General features: G+C 30.1%; 1 protein-coding gene across 6 annotated transcripts in view; it reads left to right on the forward strand.

The window, feature by feature from the left end:
* The window catches only part of gria4a (glutamate receptor, ionotropic, AMPA 4a), an 85,592-nt gene that overhangs the window by 7,896 nt on the left and 65,331 nt on the right, over positions 1-12,365 (forward strand). The gene's annotated exons all lie outside the window — the stretch shown is intronic.

Below are 12,365 nucleotides of genomic sequence, written 5' to 3' on the forward strand. Positions count from 1 at the left end.
GACTAAACATAAAAATAAAATAAACATTTAATTACAACTGTTTTTGATAATTGATGTAAAGCTTATATAAAATAAAATATAAATATTGGATGAAAAAAGCAAAAATAATATGCACAAAAATAAATAATAATATATAACTATATAGAAATGTTGCCTAAATTAAATAAATTAAATAAGCTGAAGTACTAACATTACAAAAACCAAAATGAAAATAAATTAAAGCAATGTGTAAATATTTATAAATAAATATATATATATATATATATATATATATATATATATATATATATATATATATATATATATATATATATATATATATATATATATATATATATATATATATATATATATTCAAATTGTTTTCAGTAATTGAAATAAAGCTGAAATAAAATATAAATATAAGATGAAAAACGCAAACTTAAAATAAAAAATGAAATCTTGCCTTGGAAAACTGAAATAAAATAAAGATATAAATAAATACTTTTTTTTTTTTTACTTAAAATATAAGAAAAACTATTTCTTAGTACCTCTAAAATAACACATTCGTTTGTGGTTTAACATCAGATAACATAAAAACAATTATTTTTCTTTGCTGATCGGAGTCAGACTACAGCAACGAATTGAATTGGAGTCAGATACAACAACAAAAGAGACGTTCTGGCATCCGTCTGAACAAAGCTGAAGTCTCATAACAGTCTGATGGTTATGACAGCCATAAAACAGAATGAAGGAGTGAGTTTGTGTGTGTAAAGGTCATCGCTACGAGTCCCTTTGAATGGCACTTAGATAAATGCTCATTAATATTAACTACCCCACAAGTCCTGCATCTCTGTTTCCCATAACAAGTCAATGAGGCTCCAGACCCAGAGGTCGACCCCTGCTTTGACTCATCCTCACACACACACACACACACACACACACACACACACACACACACACACACACACACACACACACACACACACACACACACACACACAAACACACACACACACACACACACACAAACACACACACAGCTCTGAATGGCATCTGATAATGACGAGTCTCAAAATGAATTTCAAAATGAAATTCAAAGAAATAATAATATTTCTTAAATTGTTGTTCTTAGAAAATGTATGTAATGGTGAATAAATTGTAATCCTTAATTTAAATTCTTATTTTCTATACAAATAGAAAAAAAATTATCTCAAAGAAATAACATTATTTCTTAAAATGTTACTTTTCAAAATTATTCAACTGAAAATGTATGTAATTGTGCATAAGTTTTAATACTTAACTTTAAATAAAAATATTAATAGTTGTATTTATATGTTACTTAAACAAATTTCTAAATAGTTTTATTTAAATATGACATAAAATCACTATATTTGATATAACTCACTAATCTGAGTTATTTCAGATTAGGCCTGAAGTATTAAAGCTTTTTAAAATTATTTCTTAAAAAGTTTTTTTTTAAGTTATATATAAATATAACTATTTATATATTTATTTAAATTGTGAAATATTATAAATAGATTTTTAAACATTTTTACAAATATTTTTAAGAATAATTATTTTTATTATTTCTTTGAATGTTTTGAAAAAGTTCTAAATATAACTTTGTTTAATTTGTGAAGTATTACAACTTAAATTACATACATTTTAAATTATATATATATTTTTGAGAAAAATACCATTTTAAGAAATAATATTAATATAGTGTAGTAAATATATACATTAGAACCAGTGTCTTATTGCATAATTCAATTCTCACGTTCAATTGGATTTGGATTTTGCTTTAAGTAAATGGTTAGATACAAAAATTTGTTTTCTGTTCATCTCAAAATAGAGTTTAGAATTGACTTTCTGACCATGTATTTAACAAACATGTCTCTTGTGTGTGTGTGAGAGACAGAGAAAGCTCTCCTCTGATTGGTTCCCGACAGAATGAATCATCAAACTATTTCTGTTGCAGCAAATAAGCAATTATGTGTTGCCAAGGTAACCAAGTATAAACATGCACTCTCTCATAGACACACACACACACTCACACTCACACACACACACACGCACACATACACACACACACACACACGCACACATACACACACACACACACACACACACACACACACACACACACACACACACACACACACACACACACACACACACACACACACACACACACGCAAACACACACACGGGTTCAAACTCTGTACCTGGATTACTGCATGATGCTGCATCTGTGCGTTTCGATCTTTCAAACCAATGACAGTGAAATGATATTTCTAAATCTATTAAATCATATCCTGCATGAAGAACCTATTAAGACTTTTCACAATATGTTCATGACAATTAAGCACATTTCTTCCCAAATTCACATTACTATAATGCATCCAGACAGTTTGTTAGACTCTCTCTCTCTCTCTCTCTCTCTCTCTCTCTCTCTCTCTATGTGTCCATCTGTCTCTCACTCCATGGCAATAAAAAAGCTTATTCCATTAATGGAAAAAACTTTATTGGCAGTCATGGTAAAGCCCCGTTGCCATGGTTCACCCTTGACTGATAGCGGCATTGTCATGGTAACGAAAACAATAAGTCACTTTGCTGAAAGTGGGCTGATCAGGACTTCTAACTGAGCAGGAAGTGTGTGTGTTTGTGTGTGTGTGTGTGTTTAAGAACAGAGCAGACGTAACAACAGTGATACTATTTTCAGATCTAAAACAAGACTCGCTTGGGGAACACATTGTTTATGTTTGGAATGGTGTGCTTTTCATAGTATTTTGCGATATGTAAAAAAAAAACTATAATAAATAAAAATTTTGTTGTATACAAATTACATTTACCAACTGTATCCAACAATGCAATGCACTCCACTGAACCAGAGAGTGATGAATGAACCAAAAATGCTTGGTAACACTTTAACATTAATTATATAATGTTAAGTACAATTAACATTAATTATTGCATTAGCTAACATTAACTAATAATAAGCCATACATTTGTTACTATATTTATTAATCTTTGTGGATGTTAGTTATAATCATTTTTATTTCATCTACTTTCAAACTATTTTCTCATATATTGCTAATACGTTTCACAAATAACGACAAAGAAATGGTAATTAAATATGAAATATTAAAGTAGAAATACTGAGATATTCTTTTCTTGTAAAACATACTCCAATAATTATTTACTTTTTAACAATAAAAATTATTTTACAGTATAATAAAAAAATTATTTATTGTTAGTTTATGTTTTAGTTGTTTTTTTTTTCAGAGGAAATTCACACTTTTTTTTAAAATTGTGAGATGTAAACAGAATTCATAGAAAAAAAGTAAAAATTGCAATACATGATCAGAATTCATGTTTAAAAAAGTAAAAATTGTGAGATGTAAACAGAATTCATAGAAAAAAAGTAAAAATTGCAATACATGATCAGAATTCATGTTTAAAAAGTACAAATTGTGAGATGTAAACTCAGAATTCATCTTTAAAAAGTAAAAATTGCAATACGTAATCAGAATTCATGTTTAAAAAAGTAAAAATTGTGAGATGTAAACAGAATTAATATTTTAAAAAGTAAAAATTGTGAGATGTAAACTCAGAATTCATAGAAAAAAACAAAAAATTGCAATATTTAAACAGAATTCATATTTAAATAAGTAAAATTGTGAGATGTAAACTCTGAATTCATATTTAAAAAGTAAAAATTGCAATACGTAAACAGAATTCATATTTAAAAAGTACAAATTGTGAGATGTAAACTCAGAATTCATCTTTAAAAAGTAAAAATTGCAATACGTAAACAGAATTCATATTTAAAAAGTACAAATTGTGAGATGTAAACTCAGAATTCATCTTTAAAAAGTAAAAATTGCAATACGAAATCAGAATTCATGTTTAAAAAAGTAAAAATTGCAATACGTAATCAGAATTGATGTTTAAAAAAGTAAAAATTGTGAGATGTAAACAGAATTAATATTTTAAAAAGTAAAAATTGTGAGATGTAAACTCAGAATTCATAGAAAAAAACTAAAAATTGCAATATTTAAACAGAATTCATATTTAAATAAGTAAAATTGTGAGATGTAAACTCTGAATTCATATTTAAAAAGTAAAAATTGCAATACGTAAACAGAATTCATATTTAAAAAGTAAAAATTGTGAGATGTAAACAGAATTAATATTTTAAAAAGTCCAAATTGTGAGATGTAAACTCAGAATTCATAGAAAAAAAGTAAAAATTGCAATATGTAAACAGAATTTATATTTAAGAAAGTAAAAAGTATGACATGTAAACTCAGAATTGATAAAAAAAATTGTGATACTTAAACAGAATTCATATTTTAAAAAGTACAAATTGCGAGATGTAAACTCAGAATTCACATTAAAAATTGCACAATGTAAACTTGCAACATTTACGAATACAACTTGTATAAGTAAATGTTGAAATTAACCTGAACTAAGCTTGATGAATTCTTTAGAAATATTTTAATTGTTAGTTCATGTTAACTAATGGAACCTTACTGTAAAGTGTTACAACAGAATTATAACACTCTGCCAATATTTTACACAAAATGGATCAAAGAAAGCCGAAAAGTGTATCATTGCATACTGCATACATTTCATACATTACATTATTTTAAACTGTATGTACTACACAATAAATGATACACCAGTATTTCATTTCAAACATAACCACACACTGTATCAAATATCAGTCCATTGTAGCATATATAAAGGTGTGCATGAGCAGATCTTTTATCTTTAGGTTAAAACACAAGTCTGTTATATCAGATTTCCCAACTGGTTGAAAAAACAAGATGTTGCTGGTCTGTTCTAATAGGGAACAATAATGATTGATAAATAAATAAGTAATACAACACAATTTATCGTATAACTGTGCACTGGGAAGGACAGCAAAATGAATACACTTAAAAGGGAGGATGATATAAAAGTGGCATAAATAAAATATATTTGTAAAATATTATTACAATTTAAATGAATAATTCTGGTTTGATGAATACAGTTCATGAATAAAATGGGTGTCCTGAAGCAAAAGCAGTAGTGTATCGGCAGGTCAGCTGGTCTTCTGTCTTTCATGAAGTCTCTCTGTGGAGTGATGTGTGTTTGTGTAAATTCAATTCAATTCAAGTTTCAATTCAAGTTTATTTGTATAGCGCTTTTTACAATACAAATCGTTACAAAGCAACTTTACAGAAAATTATGTTTCTACAATATTTAGTAGTAGCTAGTAGTTTGTGCACGTTTGACAGGATTTTATAAAAAATAAAAAATAATAATAATAATACAAGACGTAGTCAGCTAGACGATGAACTATCAATATTATTAATTAATAGTAATTATAGGATGCAGTCACACATGTAGCAATAATTGTTAGTTCTGTTTGTTGATTCAAGGTTAGGATCATCTGGGGTCCTCTGAGGGTCAGCATCATCTCTTCTCAGGTGTTCTGGATCCAGACTGGAGCTTGTGTAAATCCTAGTAACCACGGGATGTAAATCCCGTGGCAAAACATAGAATCAAAATAGAGACATCATTAGCATAGCTGCTGATCCAACAAAGTAAAATTAGTTTAACCCAAGCTAAAGAATAAAAATGCAGATGCAACTACACTCACAATTTAAGAGATACATTATTCGAATGCTTGGCGAAAGAGATGCGTTTTTAATCTAGATTTAAACAGAGAGAGTGTGTCTGAACCCCGAACATTATCAGGAAGGCTATTCCAGAGTTTGGGAGCCAAATGTGAAAAAGCTCTACCTCCTTTAGTGGACTTTGCTATCCTAGGAACTACCAAAAGTCCAGCGTTTTGTGACCTTAGGGTGCGTGATGGGTTGTAGCGTGGTAGAAGGCTAGTTAGGTACGCAGGAGCTAAACCATTTAGGGCCTTATAGGTAAGTAATGATAATTTGTAACTGATACGGAACTTAATAGGTAGCCAGTGCAGAGACTGTAACATTGGGGTAATATGATCATATTTTCTTGACCTGGTAAGGACTCTAGCTGCTGCATTTTGGACTACCTGTAGCTTGTTTATTGACGAAGCAGGACAACCACCTAGAAGTGCATTAAAATAGTCCAGTCTAGAGGTCATGAAAGCATGAACTAGCTTTTCTGCATCAGAAACAGATAACATGTTTCGTAGCTTGGCAATGTTTCTAAGATGGAAGAATGCGGTTTTTGTAACATTAGAAATATGATTTTCAAAAGACAAATTGCTGTCCAATATAACACCCAGATTTCTGACTGTAGAGGAAGTAACAGTACATCCGTCTAGTTGCAGATTGTAATCTACAAGATTCTGTGTGGTGTTTTTTGGTCCAATAATTAATATCTCTGTCTTATCCGAATTTAATTGGAGAAAATTATTTGTCATCCAATCTTTTACATTTTTAACACACTCTGTTAGCTTAGATAATTGGGAAGTTTCATCTGGTCTCGTTGAAATATATAGCTGAGTATCATCAGCATAACAGTGGAAGCTAATTCCGTATTTTCTAATAATATTACCAAGGGGCAACATGTATATTGAAAATAGAAGGGGACCTAGGACGGATCCTTGTGGCACTCCATATTTTACTGATGATAAATGAGATGACACCCCATTTAAGTAAACAAAATGGTAGCGATCGGACAGGTAGGATCTAAACCATCTTAGAGCCTGCCCTTGAATACCTGTATAGTTTTGTAATCGATCTATGAGTATGTCATGATCTATGGTGTCGAACGCAGCACTAAGATCAAGTAAGACTAGAAATGAGATGCAGCCTTGATCTGACGCAAGAAGCAGGTCATTTGTAATTTTAACAAGTGCAGTTTCTGTGCTAGGTGGGGCCTAAAACCTGACTGAAATTCTTCATACAGATCATTTTTATGCAGGAAGGTGCTCAATTGAGCAGACACAACTTTTTCTAAAATTTTAGACATAAATGGAAGATTTGAAATAGGCCTATAATTTGCCAGTACACTAGGATCTAGTTTTGGTTTCTTAATAAGAGGCTTGATAACCGCCAGCTTGAATGGTTTTGGGACGTGACCTAAAGATAACGACGAGTTAATGATATTGAGAAGCGGTTCTTCGGCTACAGGTAACAGCTCTTTTAGTAATTTAGTGGGTACAGGATCTAATAAACATGTTGTTGGTTTAGATACAGTGATAAGTTTATTTAGCTCTTCCTGTCCTATATTTGTAAAGCACTGCAGTTTATCTTTGGGTGCGATGGATGAAACTGAAGTGTTAGACGCTGTAGAATCTACATTCGCTATTGTATTTCTAATGTTATCTATTTTATCAGTGAAGAAATTCATGAAGTCATTACTATTAAACGCTGGTGGAATATTTGAATCAGGTGGCGTCTGGTAATTTGTTAATTTAGCCACTGTGCTAAATAAAAACCTTGGATTGTTTTGGTTATTTTCAATGAGTTTGTGTATATGCTCTGCCCTAGCAGTTTTTAGAGCCTGTCTATAGCTGGACATACTGTTTTTCCATGCAATTTTAAAAACTTCCAAGTTAGTTTTTCTCCATTTGCGTTCAAGACTACGAGTTACTTTCTTGAGAGAGTGAGTATTACTGTTATACCATGGCACAGTACGTTTTTCTCTAACCTTTTTCAATTTGATGGGGGCAACAGCTTCTAATGTATTAGAGAAAATAGTGCCCATGTTGTCAGTAATTTCGTCTAATTCATGTGTATTTTTGGGTACAAATAGCAGTTGAGATAGATCAGGCAGGTTATTTGCGAATCTGTCTTTGGTGGCTGGAACAATAGTTCTGCCCAGACGGTAACGCTGAAACATATAGTTAATATCAGTTATACGCAGCATGCACGATACAAGGAAATGGTCTGTAATATCATCACTTTGGGGTACAATATCTATAGCAGTAAGATCGATTCCATGAGATATAATTAGATCTAGTGTATGATTAAAACGATGAGTGGGCCCGGTGACATTTTGCTTGACTCCAAAGGAGTTTATTAGGTCAGTAAACGCAAGTCCTAATGTATCATTTGCATTATCAACGTGAATATTAAAATCTCCCATGATTAGCGCCTTATCAACTGTAACTAGAAGGTCTGAGAGGAAATCTGCAAATTCTTTTAGGAACATCATTCCTCCAGTCTTCAGTGTCACATGATCTTCAGAAATCAGAATAATATGATGATTTACTGCTCAAAAAACATTTCTGATTATTATCAGTTTTGAAAACATGTGAGCTGCTTGCATTTATTTGAAATAGAAATCTTTGTTGACATTATAAATGTCAAAATGACATGCAAAAGTCATTTTACCAGTGTTCTATTTATGTGACATCACACTAGGTAGCCCCGCCCAAAATGGGATTTCATTGGTTGCTGTTCCAAATAGCAGTACATTCTGATTGGCTGTGAATTTCAGCACTTTGCAGTTGCACAGTAGTTCACTTTAAATGGGAAAAGAAAAATAACATACACATGCTTGTGTAGCTGGTCAGGATGTGGTGTCTGTGTAAAGAAGGGGACGCTGGAATAGATTGAATGATTATAATAAATGGAGAGTCCACTCAGTTCAATTATTATTGTGGCTAAAGGTGATTACAAACATTCATCAGAATATGAAAGAAAGTGAGCGTGGGCTGACAAAAGGTCAGGTTGACTGGTGTGTTAAATTTAGACATTGACATCAGCGTTAGAGCAGACTGTACTGCGTTCCCATCACACTCCTGAAGCTTGTTAAAACACACACACACACACACACACACACAACACAACACGAGCCTCAGACACCTCAAGGCTGTGTTGAAAAAGATCCGCTCTTCTCTTTCCCCACAGGACGAGTGACTATAACATTCACAGAACAAAAGACTGTAAAAACAGCCTCTTTTAATACAGAAACAGAGACAGACAGAGAGAGAGAGCAATGTCTCCGATACCCCTGAAGTTGACATGACACACTTTTCACAAGCTATTGTATCCTGAGAGAAACGAGACATTCAAGAAGAAGAAATATGCAGGACTAGACTTGATTCTATCCATCAGGAATCGATTGGGTCATGAAAATTATGCCTTTATTGTATTAAAATTATATTATATTATATATAAATTATATTAAAATAAAAGCTAGTTTTATTAATTTGACAACAGATTATGAAAACATCAGTGTATGTATTAATATTTTGTATTAGTTTTTCATTTATATTTTAGTTATTTTAAATTTCATTTGTATGTTTTATATTTTTTTATATTTTAATGTTACTTAAAAAGATTTAGTAATTTGATTGTTTTTCCTCATTTTTTGTTATTTTATATATACTCTCTCTCTCTCTCTCTCTCTATATATATATATATAATTTATTTCAGTTTCAGTTATTTTAGTAAGTTAAACTTTTTACAAAAAAGGGGTGTAGGATTTACTTCGATTCTATTTTCACTCTAGAAAATTGCTAGTAATTTGTACAAATATTCATAAATTATCGGCAAACAATACAGTATATATATATATATATATATATTTCTTTTTTTTGACAATATATTTTTAGGTAGAAAGACTGAAAATAGTCAATAATCTTTTTTATTGACTATATATAATATTGCATCAGCAATTAACTGAAATAAAATAAGCTTGTTTTTGTATCTTTTATTTCATTAAATGTTTTTATGGCTTTAGTTTTCATTAGTTTTATCTATTCATCAAGATTACTTATTTTAGGTAATGCAATTTTTGCCATAACTTGCAGATGTGAATATGATTTTCATTATACACACACACACACACACACACACACACACACACACACACACACACACACACACACACACACACACACACACACACACACACACACACACACACACACACACACATATATATATACAGTACAGACCAAAAGTTTGGAAACATTACTATTTTTAATGTTTTTGAAAGAAGTTTCTTCTGCTCATCAAGCCTGCATTTATTTGATCAAAAATACAGAAAAAACTGTAATATTGTGAAATATTATTACAACTTAAAATAATAGTTTTCTATTTGAATATACTTTAAAAAAATAATTTATTCCTGTGATGCAAAGCTGAATTTTCAGCATCATTCCTCCAGCCTTCAGTGTCACATGTAACATCAGTCGATCACATGATCATTTAGAAATCATTCTAATATTCTGATTTATTATGAGTGTTGGAAACAGTTCTGCTGTCTCATATATTTGATCAATAAAAGGTTAAAAAGAACTGCATTTATTCAAAATTTAAAAAAGAATTCTAATAATATATTTTCTTTACTATCACTTTTTATCAATTTAACACATCCTTGCTGAATAAAAGTATTGATTTTATTTAAAAAAAAGAAAGAAAAAAAATTACTGACCCCAAATTACTGTCCAGTAGTGTATATTTTTATTACAAAATATTTATATTTTAAAAACATAGCTTCTTTTTTTTACTTTTTATTCATCAAAGTATCCTAAAAAAGTATCACATGTTCTGAAAAAATATTAAGCAGCAGAACTGTTTCCAACTTTGATAATGAATCATCATATTAGAATGATTTCTAAAGGATCATGTGATAATGATCCTAAAAATTCAGCTTTGCATCACAGAAATACAATGATCATTTAAAGTATAATACATTTAAAAACAATTATTTTAAATTGTAATAATATTTCACAATATTAATTTTTTTTTCTGTATTTTTGATCAAATAAATGCAGGCTTGATGAGCAGAAGAAACTTCTTTCAAAAACATTAAAAATATTAATGTTTCCAAACTTTTGGTCTGTACTGTATATATATGTGAAAATGTAACATTTAAAATAGAATTTAGAATTAAAGAGAATCAATGAATGGTGAATAATTATGAATAATAATGAATAATGCCATTGTGTGAATAATAAAAAAAAGTAATCGGGATTGTTGCTAGGCAGTGGCTAGTTTATTTCAGGTTAACATCGTATAAACAGACATCATTCCTAATAACCTTATATTAATAATTATTCCTCCTCCATACCTTCCTCTATGATCCCTCCATCCTGATCTTCACTGATGATCACTGTATCTCCATGACGACCGTCCGCTGCTGATATTTGAGCAGAGAGTGACGTTCAGTCTATAAATAACCGGACAGACGGTTTGTCCTTCCATTAATTGGTCTGTCGATGAATCAGACAGTAAATGATGATGGAGGATCATCTTCGGACAGCACAGAGCACTCAAAACATTTCTCACAAACTCTGGTTTTAGACCATTAGTACTCAACAGATCCTATGAGGCACAGAGACATTACATTTCACAAACGCACTCGTGCATTATAAAAAATGACCTTTATGATACAGTTATGCCACAAACACCTGAGTGACTGATAAAAGAGAAGTGCGAGAACAGACTGTTTGATCCTACAGTCGAAAACTAGAGTAAGTCATTCATAGAAAGAGACAGAAAATGCAACGTTATAAACTTACATCAAAGAAGCAACAGACAAACTGTGTGTGTGTGTTTGTGTGACTCCTTTGAAGATTAAACACTGACTACTGAAGTCTCTCTCTTTCTCTTGTGCTCAGGAAAACATGAGGAAAAAGTGACTTCAATCAATATATTCATATTTCAAAATCAAAAGGAAAAAATAGAAGAAAATATATTTTATAATATATCTTAATATAAGGCTTCTGGCATTTCATCTATTTATTTTTATTATAATGCAATGCAATAATTTTTTTTTTATGTATACACACACACACACACACACATATATTCAATTACTAAAAATTATATAAATATAAAATGATTTTTATGGCAGAAATTATACACAAATTATTAAGTATTATTATTAAATTGTTACCATAATAAAAATGTTGTCAAATGTAATTTATTCTTGTGATGGCAAATCTGAAACATTGTAAATGAATTATTCATTTATTTTAAATTTCTAAGTTAAATTTGTTGCCAGTACTGTATTTATTGTAATTTATCCAAATCTATGCAGGTATGAATAAAAAAAAAAAAAAAAAAAAAAATAATTATATATATATATATATTAAATGCAGTATTTTATATTACATATTATAAAATGTAACACATAGTATCAACAGTTTTTTTGTAATATATTTTATATAGTATATAAGTAGAATCATCACTTAGAATAATTAGAATGACAAAATAGAGAAAAACCTGGATGTATTACAGTAATTAAAGTTTGGAGGGGAAATAGTGTCATGACAATAATCTCTCAATGCAAAAAATTAAATAAAAAAAATAAATAAAAATAAATAAATAAAAAATTCTAATGCAGGTTTTTTTTCTCATTCTTTACCGTGTTATGCAGTATGTTTTTTGTGCAGTTACCGTATATATAACCCTCAACTGACTCTCTCTCTCTCT

The sequence above is a fragment of the Carassius carassius genome, chromosome 41 (assembly GCF_963082965.1).
Source record: "Carassius carassius chromosome 41, fCarCar2.1, whole genome shotgun sequence".
Classification (NCBI taxonomy): domain Eukaryota; kingdom Metazoa; phylum Chordata; class Actinopteri; order Cypriniformes; family Cyprinidae; genus Carassius; species Carassius carassius.